This window comes from Bactrocera tryoni, chromosome 4 (assembly GCF_016617805.1).
Source record: "Bactrocera tryoni isolate S06 chromosome 4, CSIRO_BtryS06_freeze2, whole genome shotgun sequence".
Taxonomy (NCBI): Eukaryota; Metazoa; Arthropoda; class Insecta; order Diptera; family Tephritidae; genus Bactrocera; species Bactrocera tryoni.
The window spans coordinates 180,695-204,487 of NC_052502.1; the positions used below are offsets into that span (position 1 = coordinate 180,695).

Consider the following 23,793-nt stretch of genomic DNA (forward strand, 5'->3'; position numbering starts at 1 on the left):
ATGCGATTGGGTCACTATGTAGAGAAATGTGGATCTTTGTTGGAGGTTGGTTAAAAACTACAAAACTTTTGCTCAAATTTTGATAATTTATGAGTCGTGTAACGACTTCGTCTACCTCCAACCACACATTTGAATATAAATGTGAAAAGAAGTGCAGTATATTATTTTTATGGATGCAATAGGTCTATATGAAGTCCATGACACGAATAGCACCCACATCAACCGGATAAAATTCTTTAATCCCATCAGTTAATTTCACTTTAGATATTTAACTAATATCTTTTTCTTCCAGCTGCAAATTAAATCGATTTTTTTCTCATAGTTGTAAATGAAATGAAATCTTACCTGGACTTAGGTTTTTTGTTTTTAAATTGAAATACACTTTTACTTGTTGCGCTTTTATTATTATTAAAACTTAAGTTATTTGTTTAGAGTATAATTAATCAAATTAATTTCATTTCCGTGCAATTCAGCGATCTAAGGTGGAATGTTTCACATTATTATTTCAAATTCTGCCGCAGGTTTTCAGTGATGTGGACTCCGAAATTACAGTTCCTGGAAGATTAATTGATCTAAATTTTAGTTTAAATTCTTCACTAAAGATGCCAGAATGAACTTACTTTTCTTAACAGAAGCAGGCATCATATATTCGCTTGTCCATCCTCAACAGTGGCCAGATGTCGAAGCCCAAATGGCGTTTTTTACTATTCTGCTGAAAGATGTCAATCAGGTTGCTGCCATTGTGATATATTTGCTACCTCTCCTTTATATCGGCCACATAAGCATCCAAAACATCTGAGCGTTTGAGGCTTTGAGGTTGTCATCAGGTATTCGGTAGAGCCACATAGTTAAGTTAAAGAGTTACCTTGGTCTACACTCGATCTGCTTTTTCGTCTGTCTGCGTAGTTTCAAAATGAGAAAAGGCAATTAATTAAATAAAGCGAACGGGATAACAAGGGGCCATCTTATTAGTTATGAAAAAATGTACTAATATGTATTATTCTGACCACAACAGGCCAACTGAGTTTATATGTTTTATTCTAATCAGTAACATATTTAAGTTGTCACTTAAAAATTGTACGTTTATTTGTTGTATTGGCGGTGGGTTATGGCGTAAAAGCAACATTTGCGAGCAACTATATTTTTTCCTTGGCTTGGGGTAGACGTTGGAGGGGCAGACATGTGGATGTGTTTGAGTAAATATATATAAATTTTTTGGTTTCTTAGCCCCAGTTGCAATTAGTATTTGATGAGGAAAGTAGAAAACTTATATCGTTATTTTTTTTAACTAATTCAAAAATTATGAGTGCATGGCACAGTTTTCGCAATGGTTCATCTTTAATATTTGATGCTATTTTTATCTACTACACAAATGCGAAATTTATTAGAAAAACAATTTTGCTAGAAATTTAGAAAATAAAAATCGATTTTGTAGGATAACTAAATATGGAATGCTGATTTGAAGAAACTGTCAATTAAATATTAAGTTTTGAAGTTGTTATATATGCGCTTCAGTTTCTGTCATGTTGCAGTATTCATCGACTCCTTTGAGGCTTCACCAGCGAAACTTTGCGCGTTCATTTCCTCTTTCGCTCTAGCTTTTATTCAGAGCACAAAGGGAACCGTCTGCATACTCGGGTGAGGGGCATTTAAATATTTGCAATGAATTTTTTGTTTGCCTTGTTGCAGTTGCTTTTCTTTGGGTCAAGGTTACTGCGTCCACGCAGCGTAAGTGTGTGGATATACATATGTGTTTGTGTTGCTGGGCTTACATATATGTATGCTGCTGAGTTATTTCAAAGCTCGTCTACTGCCACCTAAATTTCGAAACATTTTGCCGTTTTACCAGTTGGCCGTATCACCAGCCTTTGTTATGCTCCAGATATTTTGTTGTTATAAGCACTGTTCCGTTGACATTGATCAGAAGTGATGGCATTTTATGGCGTTCTCATTTGCTGATGTCGACGCGAGCTGGCAGCAGGGCTTTATAGCCTTTCTATGCCTTCATGTTTCTTTCTCCGCTATGTGTCTTCTCTTTGCTTCTCCCTGTAGTAGAAGCATACATGGAAATGGATCTATGTTACATTTATCATAATTTTGTGACAACTACGCTCTTCACCCCTGCGCGCCTCTAGCCACCATTTATCACTTTGTGGGATTGTGGGAGTCACACAAAGAGCGAAACCAGAACTTCAAATAACTTTCTGGTAAATAATTTTTATACTCTGAATAGGGTACATTAATTCTGCCACGAAGCTAGTAACATCCACAAAGAATCTTCAGAGACACTGTAACTCTAAACGATGAGTCGATTTAGCCTTCGATTTTTGTAATATCAATCTGAAATTTTGCAACTGTCTCTTTCTCAACATAAAGCTAGTCATATGTCGGACTTTTATAGCATTTAGTTGCCATACCAACTGGATGATCGCCACCAATTGTTTGTATGGAAAACTTTTTCACTTGATGAGATTTCTTTTCCAAATTTAGTGTGGGTTATTGGCCAAGGCAACGGTGAAATCTCCAAAAAAAAAAAATTGTTCAGATCGAGTGTCTGTAGCATGTCGCTAACATAAAAATTGGCTGATCATAGTTATTGAAGGGAATATTTTATTGTTATGAAAAGTATTAGAGCGTTGGTGCAACCGAAGTTAACATACTTTCATGGTTTTTACAATTCAGCTGCAACGGCTGTGTCTTTAGAGAAATGTATAATAGAAATGTGTCGGTTTCACTTAGAAGAAACGTGTGAACTAAAAATGCTAGGAGTCCCAGGTAATCAGAATCAGAAATTTGAACGTTTTTAATTCACAAAAGTTTTCTGAAAGCACGGATTAATTATTTGTCTTTGGAAATCAACCACGGATTGCGTTACCATCTTAAAATTAATAAAGCGACTTTCAAACTCGTTCAGTTCCCCACTTAGTCATTTTTTGCATTTGCTCTGGTACATTGACGGCAGATGTTTCTTGCCTCTCGGTTGACAGTTAGCTGTCACCGTAGCGTCTATTTTTAAGTAGCTGAGCTAGTTTGCTCGCAAGGTCTCTTTTGACCGCTGACTAATTAAATTTGTAGCAGATTGAGAAAGAGTTACCCCTCACAGAAGACATTTTGCTGCGTTTTTGTGTGCAAAAGTAAAGGTTTCACGTTTTCGCAACAACAACTGCAACTACCTGGTCGTCTGAATTTTTTTAGAATTTTGCTTGAATTTATTTTATGCAGTAGCTGCCATTACCATTATTACCGTTATATCAGGATCGGGAAAGACCTCTCCGTGCCGTTCGATACCAAACATGGTTTCAGAAAATGTGACTCCCTTTCGTGTGACTTCTTCAACCTGCTGCTGGAGAAAATAATTCTGCTGCAGAACTCAATCGAACAAGTACAATCTTTTATAAGAGTGTACAGCTGCTGGCGTACGCCGATGATATTGATATCATTGGCCTTGACAAAAGCACCGTTAGTTCTGCCTTCGCCAGAATGGATAAGGAAGCGAAGCAAATGAGTCTGGTAGTGAACAAAGCAAGACAAAGTATTCCCTGCCATCAAACAAATAGTCGTCGCTTTCGCGACTTGGCTCTCACGTCACTGCTAACAGTCATTACTTAAAAGTTATAGATAATTTTTGTCTATCTTGGAATCAGTGTTTGAATATGTGTGTGCCCAACGTATTGTGAAGCCCACTGCATTTAAGTTTTCCTGGCGTCACTTACACTCCCGTTTGATGCTCTAGTGAAAATTCATTCTTTTTATCCAATAATGTCAAAAATGTTGGTTACTCTTCATAGTGAAGATCAAAATTAGGTCCGCAGTACATATGATTAAAAAGTTTCTAGTTTTTGAAAACTAAAGTTTGGCTCTGTTCAAAGAACGTGCTCTCTATTCGGATGATTGTGATTATATGGCGTTCACTGTACAACTGTCATTCCTGGAAGAACCTGTGTTGAAACTGGTTGCATTTGCAAAAACGCGAATCGCCTTGATGCATGCATTGTTGATGTATTATGAAATTTCATGAAAATAATGTGGCTGACCTGGGAATTGTGCCACAATCAAATCGTGCTGTGGCCATATTGGCACAACGTTGCATTTCTTTTATTGAAGGCCAAATAAATTCGAAATTTAGTCACGGTCAGTGGTGAACCAATATCATTTCATAATAGAGAAATTTAGCGGCTAAATTTATTTTAAGTATTAAAAAATTATAATATTGTTTTTGGACAACGTGCTGATTTAAGGAACTGAAGAGTAGTTTTATTGCCGTTGGCTCTCAGGCTCCATGGTAGCTAATTTGCTCGTGAACCACAAGCAGAATCGCTGAGTTCACATCTCTAAGTTTCTCTTTCTTTGGATGAATCGCTTATGGTCGCTGAGGAATTTCTCAATTTCAATGTAATTCTTCGCCTGCGGCTGGCTGAGTCGACGAAATAAAATTGGCTTCGATTGCAATCACTGAAGCTTTACAATTTATTTAACGAACAGTTTCGTGAAAAGGTGTGTTAGTAAGTGGGCTGTGTGCTTATAAGCTTCTAGGCCTATTTGCTTTGGAAAGTAAATGCTTCTCGCTGAACTGATAACGCCTGATTGCATCTTGAACTTTCCATTGATCCTCATGAAAAGGTGCATTGGTGACGTTCGAACAAAAAGTGAAGGCGAATACTAAACTTTGTAGTGAATAGTGCTTCCATTGGGAAGAAAAGTTCTTCTGAAAGTTTTTGGCCTTTCTTTAAGTTTTATTTGTTGCTCGTTGCCTTGATTTTTTGAAAGGAGAGGACGTATGTATTAACTCAAAAAAGATATTACATGATTAATTTTAATTAGAACAGAATGTGGAAGTGCGTACGAAGTATAATGCAAATTTAATGTAGTGTTTCGAACGGAAAAACTTTAAGTTAGTTTAACACACTTAAAAATCTTTTAGACGCATACATTTTATATATGTACAATAGTTTTGTACTTGTCATTGTATATTTTATACCTATATATCTTTGAGTAAGACTTCGGTTGACTAGTAATTTTGTGGCTGTGAACGGTCGTTGTCTCCACTGCTCATATATCGCTGAAAATATACAAGAATATTATATATTATTAAATACGATTACTCACTTTTTTATTACCATACTGCTCATTCACAACAAAAAGTAATTTAAGATACAAGCAGTTGTTAACCATATGAGGTCATAACGCTGAATAACGTTCAGCTCAACCTTGCATATTTTGCTACGGCGGATATCCGGCTCTAGTGACTTACCCCCATGACTACTTGAAAATGCTCATACATGTGTGTATGTGTGTATTAAAGTAATCGTAAAAATGTGTTAATTTTTTACTGAATTTCAAACAAGGTGTGCCTCTACTTCCCCCACACAGTGCCGCAGAAAACTGCGAGAGTATTTATTTGAAACGAAAAAGCGGCAAAATCATGGATTTAGCCAAGTGGGAAATACTCACTAAAAGGTGTCATGGCAGCACACATATTTGTTGTTATTCTTAATTCAGTATTGTAACAAGGTTATCCGCCCAATGGAGTTATTTGACCTCCGGCATTTAAAAGCCATATTAAAAAGTCAGTGAAAGGCAAATGAAATATTCAGCAATATTCAGCTTTCAGGTATTAAGAGAAAAGCGCAAACACAGCTGGAAAACGGGGATATCAGAGTAAAACTAGTTAATATCTGAGTTAAGTGACACACATTTAAGCTCGTCCACCTGGCGTCGCTCTCTTGTCAAGTAGGTAGGTACAGTATTCCAGGAAAAGTTCAAAATGGAAAACACGAAACCCGAAAAATTCGAAATTGCTTACAAAATGTGCTCGTAACATATTTTCGTTCAATAATTTCAGGCCCAAATATAACTTTTTTGAAATTTCTCTGTAAATAAAAAAGCTATAAAACGGCTGAACAATTTTTTGGTGTTAAATGTTTCACTTGAATATTTTTCAAATAAATGCTGAATTCTTTTCGCAGCCTTCTCTTACTTTACAAACCTCGAGAACTATCATATGACGGACTTCCATGGTTCATTTAGTTTTGGATAATTTGCTGTCTCTCTTATTGATCGAGGACCGAAGGGTTTTATTAATACCGATGGGCACCGACAAACGCAAATAGACTTCTAATTTAGTTAATTTGCACGTAAAAGCAAATTTTTAAGAAATTGGCAGTATTTTCTAGTCACTAGAGCTCAAATAACATTCATCAGTAGGAGGAAGCCAGCTTGCTTGGGCGAGATAAAAAATTTCACTTGCATGTTAGATAAATTAAATTTTTACAACAAAAAACGTTCCCCCACAAATATTAAGACTTTTCGCTTTATTGCGCACATGAAGGCCTCAGTGAGACCAGGTCGCCTACAGTTTTGCTTTCGTTTTTCCTACGAAAACTTTGTACGTGAAATATTACATTAAAATCATTTGCGCCGGAAAGAATGCTAATTCCAAAATATAAATTAACAATTATGGCAAGAAGCTGTGCGGTAGGCGACCGCAACAAATCGAAATTTCAACTTGAGCAACTTCGGCTTTCAACGGCATTTGTATCGCGGTTGCAAGGACCAGCCGAATTCAAACATTTCTGCCAAGTTTACGTACTCCACTGGGGGTTACCCCTATGCCATTGTATGTCAGCTTCTACATACCACCAAAGCGTCAGTCCAACGCAGGGAGAGGTTTCCAAAGTTGCATTGGAAAATTAACGAACTTGCAGCCAATACTTGCAGCTACGAACAAATTATATCAGCGCTTCTCTCCACCACTTCAGGTCATTTAGATGCCATTGGCTTACGAATAAAATCACCATAATTCGCGTTTTCGGTTTGCCACCAAACACCTATATTTGCTAATCTTCTGTCCCTTCCATGACCCTGTGAACGCTTTAAGTGACTTGGTAAGTCTCGAGGTAGCGAAGTGAAGCATCCACAAATCCAACATGCCTGCAGAATTTTCAGCCAAAGTCTATAAATATGTACATTTGTGAGTGTGGATCATCGCAACTTTTAGCAACCGCAGAGCAGCCAAGAGCTTTCAAGGAGCCACTCCAACAGCAACTCTTGGAAAGGCAATGCGCTTGGTAGTATCGCAGAATTCGCTAGGATTAGTAAGGCAGTGTTCCTTAGAATCTAATATGGATTTCTTCGGTTTGCTGTTGCAACTTAACTTGCTGGATCAGGTCAGATATTTGATGATATTCATAAACTCTTTTTTTTTTTTTTGTTTATCTTTGCTAAGATGAATCGAATAGTTCAGCCATTGGTGTCTTCTCTTTGCGCTTAAGAACTTTGAATAAGTTATTATAATAAACAATTTGTTTGCATCCTTTTATACTGGCATATGGGCAAATAAGCGGAGGCAAAGTTTTATGCGATTGTCATTCCATGTCTCTCCGGAACCTCTCTTACTATATTTACTTATTCTACTTTAGCAAATTCTCTAGTAAATTACGTGATAAAAAATATATATAGTATAAAATATTATTTTGAGGTGTGATCTAATAGAGCAAAGAATCTAACGCGCACGAGCCCTGTCCGCAAGAATCAGAGCAGTAAGAGCGAGGAGCGATCGACGTTGTTTGATAGAATAGAGTGACGCACAGAATCCTTGTGGTACCGAATGAGGTGGTAGATTTTAGAATAATTATTCAATAGTATTCATGTGGTGCAGATATATGTATATAAGTTTGCTGCACAAATATAATAGTTTGGTTAAAATCTCATGTGTGCACATTGCACTTTTCTCTTCGAATTGGCATTAAGCCAGAAAATATTTTTTTAAGATACCAAATCCAATGTCGTCTGTTCATACTGATGGCACAGTAATAACGGTAATTACAATGACAAAGATTGGACTACAGCAAGGGGCGCAAAACACTCGGCAAATGAGTAAATTGATGACTGCAGCGAGCAAATTAAAAAGCCATTAAATTAATTCCACCAAATTACATCGATGAAATTGTTCGCGGCGTGTAAAACTCGATTGTGGGTCCATTATTGGCAATCGTTTGTGCTTTATTTACTTTTGTCGCGCTTGTTATTGGAAATCTTTTCATTTGAATTTTATTGTTTGCACTCTTAACGTTTACAAGCGTGCAACCTAATTTGCTGTTAATTAAATGAGACAGTTAATCTTAGTATAATTTCCATTAAGTTGTGTGAAGCTTTCGTGGAAGTCATCATTTGTCCAAGAGGCGAAGTTCATTTCACAGATAAAATAAATTGAAATGAAACAAAATATAATGAAGTAAAAAAAACGAGACGTACAACAACCAAAATAATGCCACTCATATGAGTACACGAGCAATGAAGAATAATCGAAAGAAGAAAAAAAATTGAAGAAAGCTGGTTGAAACTAAAATTGTGAAATAATGTTCAATATACATACATACTCTAAAGCTCATATGGACGTATGTATGTAAGTGTAGAGGTAAACAAAGAGTGAGTATGTACGAAGTGTGGAAGAGACGGAAGAAGGTAATAACAACGGAAAGTTCATTTAGTGCGACCGACGTAAATCAGCAAGTGAGTGACATGCGGAAAAGTGAGTAAGTGAAAAATATGAACAATTAATATGCGTGTATGTACGTATGCGTGTGGGTGAATACAATGCAACTAGAGGATATTTGTGCAAGAAAGTCAAAGCTTACGAAACTGAAAAAAAGTAACCGGGAAATGAAAATTGCGCCAAAAGTTGATGGCGGTAATCTGCTGGCATAAAAGGGAGAGAGGGGAGGGTGCTGCGTACAAATTACCTCTGTTTGAAGAGGCACAGATAGCAATCATTTATTCAGACGCGATGAGAAAGTAAATCTTCATTAAGCATATTCTGCAACTATTTTGCAGGCGTCTACAAATATTTATTCGACTTTTATAAAAAACAAAACGAATTAAAGTAAAATCACAATTTTGCTATGGCAAGTATGTATGTTATATATTGGTAAGGAAAAATTGAAAAACTTCACAATACTTTGCTTCTCGCAATGTATGCCGCTCATATTACTTTTCGAAGCGCTACAATACCGATATTGACTTGACTATGTAAACTTTGATGATTTATGTGTTATATCAGGAATGCCAATGCCCGACAGTCATGCTTAGCAAAGCGTGGGAGGTGAGAAGAGAAAAATGCAATAAAATCTGTATGCAATCGAATGGGAGGCATATTCGCATAATTTTACGTGCACGGAGAAATACAGAAACTTGTTTCCAGTTGGAAATATAAAATCATTATTTTATTTCACATTTTATTATTTTAGAGTTTTTTGAGATATACTCTACTCTCTATATGAGATTTATAATGAATGTATGGTGTTTTCCGCTGTGCTGATCGATACATTTGTGTGGTTAATGGCCAGAAACTTACAATGACAAAAAAATAAGAATACTAGCGGAACCCTTGAATTGACACGCCGAAGTGAGAGTCTTTTCTGGCTAGTGGGTGTGATGGTGTAAGTGTAACGGATTATAACAATATTGTTTCTGCACGCTTATTCTTACATTTTTTGCTTTGCTCTGAAGAAGAGGATTAACACGAAAACGACGTTTTGCCTCAAATACCAGGCTCAAGTATTTATTATCACGTATGTAGATTCTAGGAGGGGCGTGGGGTGTTTCGAAGTGAAAGAGCGTAACAATGAACACAATTAATGCCGATGTAGGCTTACAGTTTTCATTGAAATATTAATTTCGATGCGTTCTGCATTCCACACTCACACCCCATACATGAAATAGTGTGCTAATTTTTTACATATGTAATATAATATGTGCTTTTTGAGCCATCTCGTTCGCTTCGTGTAAATATTTCACTTGGAATTGGCAATTAAAATGACAGCAAACTTGTTTTTTCGGAAATATGTGAGAAGAGTGCGGTCTTGTTTGTGAACATTTTTATATATATTCACTTAAATAAGCAGCTAAATGGTAAGTTGACAGATTGATTTGAATCCAGCATATAATTCATTTAATATATGAGAATAGGTGCGCTAGAGGCAAAATAAATAATGAAAATAGTGTCAAGTGAGCCTTCCTCAAACGCTCTAGGCTTAAAAAATGCTTCAGGCATTCAATAAAATAGGCTTTTGTCAGAAATAAACGTCGCACCCAGAAAATGAGATACTGAAGAGCTGGAGGCTGCTGTGTGTTAGAATGTTTTTGTGTATGTACCATATACTAATATACATACATATGATTGTTTTTATGTGTTATATACTTATTCGAAAAATTTTTGGCTGTGTTTGACTATTTATTCTACATAACTTATCGGTAAAAAGCAAATTTTCATTGCCTGTTTATTGTACTTGGAATGAAGCCACTTTACTAACCTGTTAGAAATGAGCATATCCGGATTCCAAAGTGTATGTGGAGGAATGCGGAGGTCTCGTAAATACGTTGAGTTCCAGCGCAAGTTGATGTCATGCCATTCCTAAGCGATAAAAAAGAAGCGATGGGTTATAATTATGATCGAAAGTTTAAATTCAAATTGTTTTCTAAGAACTTTTGATATTGTTTCAAAGTTAGAAGTACGACTTGTGGGTATATTTCAAGATAAAAATTGTCAATAATAGAAACAAAAAAACATTACAGCGGCATATGGAATTTTTGGCTCAACAAAGCATCAGGGCGGCGCCTGCTAGTAATTTCACAAAGGATTTGAGCCCATTTCATATTTTTCGAAGAAATGAAAGGTGAGACTTTCAGAGCGCTCGATATACTTTTACGTATACATATAAACATATATAGAAGTGTTGTTAATGCCTTATTGGCACATGTGCCACATTTCCTATAGCTTGTGTGCAACTTACACGCAATAATTCTTGAATAAGTGATCGGCGATTGCGGAAATATGAGAAAAGAAAAAAAACAATATGAGAATCGTAGTGACTGCATCTGTTTTACTTTTTTGTAAACACACTTACATCAGTCATTCCTCAGCAGTTACAGTTAAGTGTATACGTACGTAAGTTACAAGCCAATAATGCCACTCATACGCTCCGTTACACTACTTCTTCCTAAAAAGTGCTCACATTAAAGTGCCGTATATTAAAAAGTGATCTCTTGAATTAAAGCAAAGTAATTGCGTTTCGATGAGAAGATTACATAGAAGGAGTCGCTGTTGAAGGATGCTGAAGGGCTGAATGTAAAAGGACTACAGTAATTTAAAAGAGCATTTCTCTAAGCGCCTGCTTAAGACTGTCGCTGTGTTAAATCCTACTTCATCATCAAATTTCGCTAAAAGCCGCTTAGCCGTCTAAGTGAATTGCAGATTTGCAGTTAGCGCGTAACTGGAATTGCTTAGATTTTTCTCCTTTTACTTCGGCGAATTCTTTTTTCCACTTTTTTATTTAACACTTTCCCCAATTGTTTTGGATTTTAGTTGTCACTCTTGGTTATATCCACTATTTGCAAGGCACATCACGAGGATAGGGAATAGAGATAAAATGTCTGCGCTTTCCTTCTTTTACTCCTTTGTTTACAAATCCTCTGTGTTCAGCTTTGCGTTCGTTATCTACGCTTTTGCCATTTTTATTTCTTTCCCCTTCAAATAATAAGTATTTGGGGGAAGCTGCCATATTTCCCTAGCTCATTACTTATACTCGTAGATGTGATCTAATTCCAATCTTTATACAATCTTTTATCACTGACAATCCCACTACTTCAGAATAATTTTAAGAACGAGTTTTGCTACCCAAAGGAGAGAAAATTTAATAAAAGCACCCAAAAAATGGCGTCATAAGATAGCAATGAACAGGAAATGAAATAACAAATATAAATAAAACTTTAGAATTCAATGTTGCTTCTTCCAAATACATATTCGTTCTTATTTCTCTGAAAATAATAGATGTTGACTTTACTCCTTGGACAGACGCCAATGTTGAAGATTAATGCGTCTCTAATCGAACTATCTGACGCTCGCACATGCTCAGATAGCTCTAATACAAAAATATTTTAACAACTACTTAGAACAACTACATTTTTAAGGCAGCCGTTTTAACGTTACCGGAACATGAATCGGATTTTATCCGGTTAACATAACCTTCTTTGGATCGGTGAGGATTAGGGTTTTAGGTTAGCAACTACATTTTCTGAGTTTGAAAGTATATTAGTATATTACATGCCGTCTCGTACATCCCATTGACTGACATAAATTTAATAGTTTCACATATTCTTTTTAGAATTCTTTCTGATTATCTGTTTAATTAATCCTCAAAGTATTAAATTACTTGCTACTAAGTCATTCGTAAAAACAATGACAAGTCACTGAGTTTATAATTATTTGCACCTAATTAAATTGCATCAAAAACCAGGACAATATTCTAAAGGATTTTTTATCATATTCAATTTTTTATTTGATTTCAAAATAATTATTTTTCCTTTAAAGTTAATATGTGTGCACGTGGCTTTCGTTGTGTTGGTTTTTCGTGAACAAATTAAATTTTCAATAAAGCCCCTAAATTAAAAACGACTAAACTGCTGAAGGACACGAGATCACACACATATATTCTCACACGTTCATACGGACTGTACAACATACAATATGGCAACCCTCGGACTTTGTAGCTAATTAGGGTTGCCACAATGATTTTCGCAAATAAATGGAAAGTTTCGTTCGAAATTGTTTGTGTGCTTTTTGATTTGCTCTCAACTGAGTTGGCTCCCATTATTGTTATTGCATAAGCTCGGCGAATACTTGTGGCTCAAAAATCGTTAGCGTCAACAAAATTCGTTGCTGCAAAATGTTTGCAAATTGCCGCTTGTTGGCGTGCTGTAAATAAATAAACGCCAATAACAACAACATGCTCGTTTGCCTTGGTGTTGACAATGCTTTCACAAAACAGTAAAGCTGCTCCCGCTTTGGGGATTCACCCAGTTTCTGCTGTAGTTTGAGCCATTTAATGGAATAAGATTCGCAAATTTTTATAAATTTTCTCGTTTTACTAATTTGACATCTGTTTAATTCAGTTTGTCACTTTCGCTTTCGGGTGTTGGTGGTGAAATTTGGTCAAAATTTATGAGATTGTTTTTGTTGGTCCTTCAAGTGTCAGAATGAAAATTTAGTTATTTAATTACTTTAGTCATATCACATTCATAAATATGATTTCAATTGGAAATTAATTTGAATTCATATTTACGTAATTAATCACTGTTATGCGACAAATGGGTATGTGGTTGGAATTTGATATATCCTCATGCGAAAAGGAATGGGCTTCAGAGCGCCTCACAAATCTTTTATCCAAATTTTATCATATAGAATCGGCTAGATCTTCTGTGAATGAGTCAGAAATTGACAAACAACTTCCTTTGCTTTCGGAGATTTTCAGAGTGTACGAAGCTAAGAAATAAGTTTCTCAAGTATATAGTGTTCAACCTTGGGGGTCTTGTACGATTGCCAAAGTAACTTCAATTTCTTACTGATGAAGCCTATCCTATTCTTTGTATGTCCTGATTTTAAACTTTGAATAAAAAAATATTATGCTTTTTGAAATCTTCTCCTCCTTTTTTATTGACGTAGACACTGTTTATGTGATTATAGCAGCGCCCCAGTCACTTTTTCTTTTCGAAACCAGAGTCTTCTCCACCTGGTATTTCGAACGGAGGGGAAGTCTTCCTCTTCCTCTGAAGTGATTCGTCCATTCGGACAACGTGACCTAGCCAGTGTAGTCGCTGTCTCTTTATTTGCTGAATTATGTCAATGTTTCTGTGGAACTCGTACGGCTCATCGTTCCAACGAATGCGATATTAATTGTGGCTCACGAGCAAAGAACAATAAATCTTGCGCAGAACCTTTTTTTCCTTCTGGAGGATGGAGTAATTTGTAGAAGTTCACACAATTGAGGAGAATTCTCTGATTGTCATTCACTTGGGAGTGGCTCGATTTGTCGATTCTTTTACTGTAGTATATATAGCTCAAGCAGCTCACGACTTCCGGTCTCTGACAAAGTTACCTATGGTTAGCCAAAGAACATCCGTTTGAAAAAGAGCTATTGTGGGATGACGAGCTCTCCTCAGAGTTGTGCACTGCGTGTGTTTTGAAATACTTCAATTTTATTTGTTTGTCTTTCTGCTTGACTGTGGATTTTAGTTTAGTGGTTGTTTAATTTGTGTCATCAAATGTTGACCTAAAAAAAGAATCTTTAAGTTCTTACCGCTAGTGGGGGAAAAATAAATATCTTTGTTTGAGTGAGAATATATCGTATCGAACTTCCAAGTGATTTTGGCAAATATGTGAGTTATCTTAATAAAATTACTAACATAAAATCGGATGAAAGCTGGCCCTAGACCCCATATATCTAATAGGCCATATGTATCTGAAGGTACTTCTCTGGCTTTAATTCTTGTAAGTTGCAAGAGTATAAAATGTTCGGTTATAGACGAACTTAGCTCCTCATTGCTTGTTATTATTGTTGTTTCTGTGTGTTTGTAATGTAACTCAACTCATTAGGGGTGCTTCACTGCATAAAGCAAGAAGCGAAGGGACAGCAAAGCAGCGAATGGTAAACACTAGGAAAACGGATGAAATGCAATAAGTATCCTTTAATTCTGTTTTGAGCCACAATACAAATGAGATTTTTATTTAGCACATAAATTATTAGTTAGCAAAAGTCTTAGCTGCGAATGAAAAAGTGCAAAATCTTCGCGCCAACTTTCATGCAATTTATTTGCCAAACTGAAGTGAAAAGGCAACAAAACACAAACTCAAGAGAAGATATGGCTAATCTATGATAATTCGATATATTATATCCCGCTTCATTTTCTCATCTTTGTTTTTGTTCACGCGACTCACCTTCTTGCGTTTACACTCCTTTGTTGGGGCCATTTTGCCACTTGAGAAATTAAAATGTCTTACTTTATGGCGCCACATTCAACACATGGAGAAAAACCGCAACGTCATCAACAACAACAACAACAACTGATGTGAGCGGTTAGATAGCAGTGTTAGCCGGTGCAGCGAGGCGTATGTGTAACCTCCGAATGAATTTTGTTTTACCAGTGAACTGAAAACTATTTCATATTTCCCACAGCAATTTAATCGCCTGTATGTACGCCCGGCGTATGTTTGTTTAATGGTTTATTCCTGCTTTTGAAAGCAGCGCGTGAAGTTGAAAACATAGCAACTCGCATCAATGGCGATGAAAAGGTGCAAACGATGAACATTATGCATAGTTTTTCATATAGGTTAACACACACACTGAAATTCACATCCATATTCCCATATATAATAATTTCACTTTGCTACTACGAGTGTGGAATCCCTTCCGTTACACTGACCGTTGTGGTAGCGGAAGTGCGAGTAGATGGAACACCACCGGCGATGCAGAGCCGCGTGCCACTTGGTTGTGGCTTTACTTTGCTGTTGGTTTGTTTTGATTTTGCGGCAGACATAACTATTGCCATTGCTTTTGGCGTTATCGGAACTGAGGAACTTGTTATCGTTAACACTGCAGAGCTGGACCAGTACAAAAAAACAAAGGCTGATAAAACGATAGCAAAGCGATGGTTTGGAGGCATTCACTTGATTTTACTAGTGTAGCCAGTTTGTACAAAGTGGAGCCTCTACGTTTATTCAGCAATTGCATTTGCATATACAAAGGTAGTTGCATATAGCTTCAGTGATAACAATTAATATTTGAAACGGAAACTGTGTGGGTATTCAGTTTTCACAAACGTTTTTATATAAAAATTGCTGAAAGTAGTCAAATAACTAATTCAAAACATAGCATTTTAATCCCATTTGGGTAAAAGTTATTGACATAAACTTGAATACAGTTTTCGAAACACATTAGAAAATAAAGGTTTTAATCTAAATTAAACCTTTTATGGATGGTTAATAGCACATAAATATACCCGTATAAAGCTTTTTTCCTCAACTCTATGTGATGACACTTCATAAAAAATGCTTTTGCTTTTCGCAAAGTAGGAATAAATACTCTTGAGGACATATTCAGTTCTTTCGGACGGGTTACATTTAAGGGTTTGACACTGTTTAAATGAAATAAGGGTAGGAACCCTACTAGGGAAAAACTGGCGCACCCTAAGGAAACACTGCACAATACACCACATCCGATGATACCATACTCATACATGATCACACCACCAAACACAACTCACTACACCTATACCTCAATCCCATCAACAAAAAGGATGGACAAAAATCACAGCGAACACAAATATTTGTTTTTCGCAGCAACAATTCGACCACGATCTGCGTCAACTCGAACACCAGCGCCGGCAAGTTGGAATTGGATTATCGCCGCCCCCACTCGCCGACATTTATTTTTAATTACTTTAACATTTATCATTTCGTTGATTAAATGAAATTGTGAAAAAAAAATCAAAATTGATTTTTATTTTAATTAAGGCCGGTGCTCTACATGTATAAATTGTGTACTAATTTATTCAGACACCGCAGTTGAAGCAAATACAGCCAAATTTCTTATTTGACCGTCTGTTGGGGTAATTTGTTTCTTATTTGTATGATTTATGTACCAAAATAACAGCGAACTTATCGGTCACCCATCATCAACGATGCGAACCTGAACCTAACACTTCATATACGTCTTTGATTCTACAACTCCATAGCACTAAGTTGCTCATGTGACCTTCGTTCGCGTAACCTTCAACCTTTGAATGCCGCCATCATGTATATGTATATAACAGCATTTGTATGCGCGTCGCGTGCCACTCCTCAGCCGAACAGGATACAGTGCGAAGGCCACAAGACTTTGTAAAATTTCATTCATTTCGTTTCCAATTTTTTTGTTCCTCTCTATTTATATCTTACCCCATTCGTTATGATTTACTTGTGCTTTTCCTTCTACTGGTGACACATTTTTATTAGCGTTATCTAATTATTAGCGTATCTTTTTACGATTATTTTCATACCGTCTTTTTTTTATTTATTAAACGGGTTCTTAATATATGCATGAAATGTGTGAAAATTGGAGACATGTGAATAAAAATTTGAATTTCAGTTTGGAGAAATATGTTTACTTTTATCTTTTTTCTAATTCGAAGATCAGTTGCGTAGCGTTTTATTAAATTTTTGTGATGTAAATTATGTTATATACATACATTTCGAGAATAGCTAGAGTTTCAATTATCCAGTTTATGGTCTTTTATGATTATCGAATTAGCTGATGAGAGCTTTTTAACTATGTCCACTATATCTTTTGGTTTTGGCGACGTCAGATGATATAATAAATTACATCAGAAACCTAGTTGTGACATGATAGTAAGTATTTTTTTACTCAATTAATTGAACACCGTAAAATTGGTGCTTTGTTTGAATAACTCAGATTTGTATATACTATTATTTGCCTCCTGTTTTACTCGACACCCCTTGTAGCAAATTTTTAATTTAAAGTAGTACATTGATGTGCTCGGAGAAAAGCTTAACGATGATGGCGTATGAAGGCAAATGATTATTCATTTATTTTTCACTTTTTGGACTTCATCTCAGATCCAAATATTTATCATTTGTCATTAGTGGTCATTGAATGGAAATATTGAAGTTGACGTGGCTTATATTCATTACATGTTACGAATTATTTTTAGTTTGGGTGAAATAAGTGCTGCTTAAAGGTATCCCAAACCAATGGTAATTTGTAATTTTCGTTGTTTAAAGTCATTGAACATATCAAAATTAATTGATTGGTTAATACGTTTTTATTTTTATAAATGCGCTTTTCCTTGTGTCTGAATATTTATTGAAGTGAGTGTATGTATCCGGTTCACTGTCACAAATTCAAAAGTCCTTTTTATACTTCTTGGGACATACACACCAACAGCAGTTTCATAAATAGGTAACTTTGAGAAAGGAAGGGAAGTAACACTCACACACATACATAGAAAGGCCAAGTGCACAATCTTTATGCAATATCTGCAATTCACGTCAGTTATATTTCTAATGACATCAATGGGTTCTGAATAGATTTGCCAAGCTTGCTTAGGGTAGCCGATGCAAAATGTACCTCATACTTCACGTTGGACGCTCGTGAGCACATATGGCTACGTGCTCCATTGATACATGATACAGTGTTACGGTGGAACATAAAAATATTCCTGATTATATAAGCCATAAGTTACAGCAAAACTACGTGATGACTCCTTCATTTGCAATAGAAATAATAAAACTACTTCTTTGTTTAGTTTTAACGCGAGGTCGCATGGCAAACATTTACTGTTTTTCTGATGCAGATTGTAGTCTTTACTTTTGAAGTTCTGTTTTTAACTGCGAATCTCAAATATTTTTAATTTCTCTAAGTTAATTTTGAGTATTAGCTAGAAATATATTGATTAATTTGACGGCAATTAGGGAAGTTTGTTAACTTATTTGTTAGCACTTTTTGAAAAATGTACAATGCCATAGCAAATATTTTTTAGCCTATTCGGAACTAAATCATTATCCTGTTTATGAATGTTGATAGGTCTGACCTGTGTTTTTATATTTTTAAAGATATAGTAATGTTAACAGGATTAATATTTATAATATTGGTTGTCAAAAAAGTATTGCGGTATTTTCGCTAATTGGCGCGTAGTTCTAGTTTTATTCGTCGCATTGGGTCATGCTATACCTTTTTGGAAAGCTCATTTCACGCGCTAACACGTCTTTGATTGATTGTCGTTTCTTTTAAGTCGTTCGTGAGTTATAGCGTCTCAAACATGGAGCAAAATAAAGAGAAAATACGGCATATTTTACAGTACTACTACGATAAAAGCAAAAATGCATCTCAAGCCGCCAATAAAGTTTGTGCAGTTTATGGACCCGATACAGTTTCCATTTCCACCGCACAACGATGGTTTCAACGTTTTCGTTCTGGTGTAAAGGTCGTCGAAGATGCGCCACGCTCCGGAAGGCCTGTCGTCGAAAATTGCGATAAAATCGCTGAATTGGTCGAAAGAGACCGGCATAGTAGCAGCAGTAGCATCGGTCAAGAGCTGGGCATGAGTCATCAAAAATTCATTTCAATTTCAATAAAAAAAAAATCAATAAAAATACCGCAAGACTTTTTTGACAACCATTATTTGTGTTTAATTTGCTCATCAAAAGTCAAAGCTTGTGTATTTGTTCAGAATAAAGCCCTTAATGATTTCATGAATATTTATGGAAGCAACTTTTGAATAAAATTTAATAAAGTCACCTCCAGATTACCTGAGGTAACTAAGATACTGGGTGCATTAAATTTTCAACCGTAAAAATGGATATATAAACCGATAGAGACGTAAACAAAGGAAACGGAAGACAATGTAAAGCAAATATTTTGTTGCCTGAAAAAAGATAACTTCTTCTTCTTCTTTATTGGCGTAGAGACCGCTTACGCCATTATAGCCGAGTTAACAAGAGCGCGACAAAATGCCAAAGTGTACAGAATGAAAATCACCAGAAAATAAAAAAATAAATTATTCGCTCCAAGGTTTTGTGCAGCAAATACAGGGTGTCCCAAAATTAATACAAGATTTAAATTTGCGGCACATTTGGACACCCTTTATAACACAACATAATAAATAGCAACAGTTTTAATGCAATGTTGAAATCACAATGGAAGAAGCAAACAGTGAGAAATACCATAAAATAAATAAAATGTAGAAAACACAGCCGTAAAGAAATATAAAAATGTAGTCTTAGTTACAGATAAATTTCCTATTATTCCACAGGCGACGATAAACTACAATACAAGATGGCCAATTTGCAGGAAATTACTTCAATTACTAAATTAGCAGGGAAAACATATGTTACATTTGTAGATGGAAGCAGGGCAAATGAGAACAAATATGTTTGTGTATATATTAGTGAATAACAAAGCAAGGGCATGCCGTTTGCGGCGAAAGCGAGAGTTATTAAAGGAATATGCGGAAGAGTGGAAGAAAACCACAAGTAAATCATTTGATTGTGCGTTAACTTCCAGATTGAAATAACAACTGTGTAACTTCTGTGCTTCTTAGGGTTTATTTAAGCAAAGACGCGTTCTCTATATGCTTACAAATGAGCTAGCGGCTGAGAAACATGCTTTGAAAATTAAATTGCCACCAAGCAGCGAGGTAGCTAATTACGCTCGTGACATCATAGCGTCATCTACTCAACTCAAGTGGCAATCAAATGACTAACGCCAGAATAAATGCTTAAGAGTATGTATAGTATGTATAGCATATGAGTGCAAGGGTGAGACTACAAATGAGAATACTCCGCAGAAGGTAAACGTGGCAAGCGTAGCATAACAATAGGCGTCGCTTCATTGTTGGGCTAATGAAAGCATTTGCATTCACCTTTGTGACCATGCCTTACCTTGATGATTGTCTGCTTTGCTCAGTTTTTTAGTTTTTGTGTTATTAGGCGAATTTACTTAGGGCAAATTTTCATTTCTGTTTCCTTTACAAATGCCTGGCTTTAGTTGAATTTGTTGTGTTTTCTCATTTTTTGCCGAGCGTGCTTTATCTGCGTTATTAAATTCGGCTGTACAACATTTTATACTAAATAATTAACATTGTGTTGTTTTAATTAGCACTTTTATTAGGGAGTGGAGATAGCCATGTTGTATGAAAAAATTGTGTGCTGAATGTGCAGCGTAGCAGACATTTATATACCACTAAAGTATTTGCGGGTGAAGTGGGTGTAGTAAATAAGTGGAAAAAGCAGTGAAGGCCATGGAAAGTCAAGGCCATGGTGATGCTCATGATGGAGATAGAAAATACGCTGAGGGACTAAAATTAAGTTAATCTGCTGAGTTAGAAAGAAAAAAAATTATGTTTGAAATTGGTGGCATTCATTCCCCATTGTGGCTTCGTTTCACTGGCGGTATGCCTGCATTTGGCTCTAGCAGCATCAATTTGCCGATGCGTGCTTGTATCATCTTTTTTATGCAACGCCTAGTAGTGTTCTAACTACGAAACTGAAAAGAACAAAGTTCAAGTATCAGGGCCGATTACCTCTTTCTACTGTTTGTTGGTAAGAGTGAACCTTATAGGACCTGAATTCAAGGGAAATATTTGTTTATATTTTTAGGCTAATTTAAGGCTAAATAGTTCCTTTTGTTAATTGTGAGCCCGCGTGATTGGCTTTGTTTACTCTTGTAATGATTTTAGTGTAGCATGCCCCAGGGCGTATTAAAATGCAAATTGCTCATTAGACTTTCATTAATGGGTGAGAGCGTGTGATACGGGTAACACCTACATAATTACAAAAAAGAAGAGTGAAAGACAAACAAAACTCACCACACCGATGATATGCATTAGGATCTGCCCGAAGCTCAGCTGCAGTGGATAGGATTCCAAGCCCTTGTAGTTGACGAACAGGACTCAAGAAGGCGTTTCTCATGCGGACCAGCTGTGAAAACTGCAAATAAAGAAAGAAATAAAGAGTGAATAGCAAAATTTAATTTAGGATAATTATACAAAAAAAAGTTCAAATAAAATCACCTCTTTGTATTTGCTATGGTGGAATGGTGAAACCAGAAAAAAATAAAATGTCTTCTAAGTTGTTCTCCGCCCAGATTCTTTTCGGTTGCGTTAAGTGTTTCATTTGAGTTCCGCCCGCATTTATCATTTGTGGTATGTCATACCAGGGGGAGAAGTTAAGCACGAGCTGCTTATATCTACAACAGCACTGCACATGTATTGTGAAACCTCTCAGTCGTCACCATGGCGTATACGTGATTCAGGCAATTTAAAACCGGAAACCTTCAATAAAAATGGTTGAGTCGAAAAAAAGACTGTGGGAGGAAGATAGCGATGATAGCAACATGAAAGGTGCAATCACCAAAATGTGATGAGAAGTTTGCGTTGCGATGGGCGAACACTCGCTAAAATTGCAGGCTTGCGTTGCTATTGGTATTTCTGTAATATAACGGTACATTTTGCCCTCATTGATAATTTTTATGATTGAATTTATCACTTTTGTTTGCTTTTTTCTCACCTGCTGTCACCTTTCTCTAACCGTCAATTTTCCTCTTTGCTTCCTTGTAAAAGTGTGGCTATATGCGCTTCTCACAAAGTCGCCTTCACCATTATTCTCAGTTATTGTGTTGCAAAATGGAATTTGTCTGCCCCAAATATGCTGCGATTGGCTTTACTTTGGCAACAAGGTTAGTGTGATAACGGTACTACTATTTGCAGGAGCATTTTTATATGCTCACCTCTTCGCTGCTTTACAGGTCAACAAAGAACTGGAATATGATGTCAGGAGGATATCGATTTGGAAATTCGATAAGCTCACAAAAGTTATGCCAGAAGATTTAGGGTATGTGTGGATGTCAGCAGTTGAGTGCTTAAGCTGTTAAGTTAGTTGTTTCCTTTATTGTTATTTAATGTGCCGGTAACGAAAATTTGTTAACCAGGAACTCTAAAATTACTGACAAAAGATTGGTTATAGATGAATATGACATGTTATAAAAGTGTAAGTCGTTCCAAAACCAAAAAGTCTTTTTTCAAAAACTCAAAAAAATAGTGAAGAACTGTCCACATTGGAAGAACATGTAGCATTGCCGAAGAGCTTTAATTCGCTGTAAACTATGATTGCAGATTTATTAGGAGACTGCTAGATTGAAGAGCACACAGAAGACAGGAAGTAGATACTCGTTTAAAGTGTCTCTTAAAATCTTTTGTCGAAAATTGTTAACCAGGAACTCTAAAATTACTGACAAAAGATTGGTTATAGATGAATATGACATGTTATAAAAGTGTAAATCGTTCCAAAACCAAAAAGTCTTTTTTCAAAAACTCAAAAAAAATAGTGAAGAACTGTCCACATTGGAAGAACATGTAGCATTGCCGAAGAGCTTTAATTCGCTGTAAGCTATGATTGCAGATTTATTAGAAGACTGCTAGATTGAAGAGCACACAGAAGACAGGAAGTAGATACTAGTTTAAAGTGCCTCTTAAAATTAACCATTGAACTCTTTATAGATATGCAGATGCAGCTTACAATATTATAACCATAAATTAAAGGCAATTGAAATAGAGGCTAGAATGATTCAAAACGAATACTAAAACTAAATATTGTACTTTTTAAGCGGTAATCCATTAGGCTCTATTAGCTCTAGCTACTTAAAGCTCTAGTGAAATTCAATTAGTGACATCAGTCTTAGGTAAATTTTTGGACGATAAGATGCCAAAGATAAGAGCTTAATTTATGTAACGGTCATCAAGAAGGGACAAAAGAAGCAGAGGAAAACAGATGTTATGCCACACCCAAGATTATATCAGCAGGTCTGGAAGGTGTTGAATGAAAGCAGAGTGAATTGGGTTGAATGCTTGGCGTATTAACGATGGCTGAAGTTGGACATTGTAAAAATGGGAGAACATTATTGTAGCAAACTACTAATCGCTTCATTAAATTAAACATTGGTTTTGTTGGTAAAGTAACTAAAAACGGCAATGCAATGTAACTTTAGCTGAAACATTTGGTAAGTTTTTTTTTCAAAATTGAGACAAATTTCGTCATAGAACACTTCAAATTAAATACCTAATAGAGCTCATTAAGGAATATTGGAAATATCTCGATAATAAATTCAGCTGGTTGCTTATAAAAATCCATAATAGAATCCTTCGCTTGTATCGACCCACATTATTCTACGAAAGAGAGAAATAAATGAAAGCAAAATAGCAATTTGGTGACTGTGGAAATTACTGAAGATTGCTTCGCTTAACACTGCTGCGCTTTGCTTTGTGATCAAACCAAAAATAAATCCCCAGCGGGCCATAAATTACACCAAAACACATACATTCATGAACACACGGGCATACTCTGCAATTACAGAGGAGACAGCAAAGCATTTTAAAAAGAAAACAAAAAAGTGATAATTTTAAAAATAA

General features: G+C 35.9%; 1 long non-coding RNA gene across 5 annotated transcripts in view; it reads right to left on the bottom strand.

Moving 5' to 3' along the window:
- Positions 1 to 382: 382 nt before the first annotated feature.
- LOC120775657 overlaps positions 383 to 23,793 on the bottom strand; it is a 37,964-nt gene continuing 14,553 nt past the window's right edge. Inside the window, exons 2-9 of one of the 5 annotated variants that reach the window (XR_005705350.1) lie at positions 22,116 to 22,330; positions 21,896 to 22,046; positions 21,400 to 21,816; positions 21,196 to 21,316; positions 10,311 to 10,411; positions 4,979 to 5,059; positions 621 to 898; positions 383 to 555 (exon numbers count right to left, since the gene is read on the bottom strand). This is a non-coding gene — a long non-coding RNA (uncharacterized LOC120775657). Of the gene's footprint in view, positions 556 to 620; positions 899 to 4,978; positions 5,060 to 10,310; positions 10,412 to 21,195; positions 21,317 to 21,399; positions 21,817 to 21,895; positions 22,331 to 23,793 lie in introns of all 5 variants that reach the window. The other 4 variants (XR_005705349.1, XR_005705348.1, XR_005705346.1 and 1 more) reach the window with 4 other exon arrangements.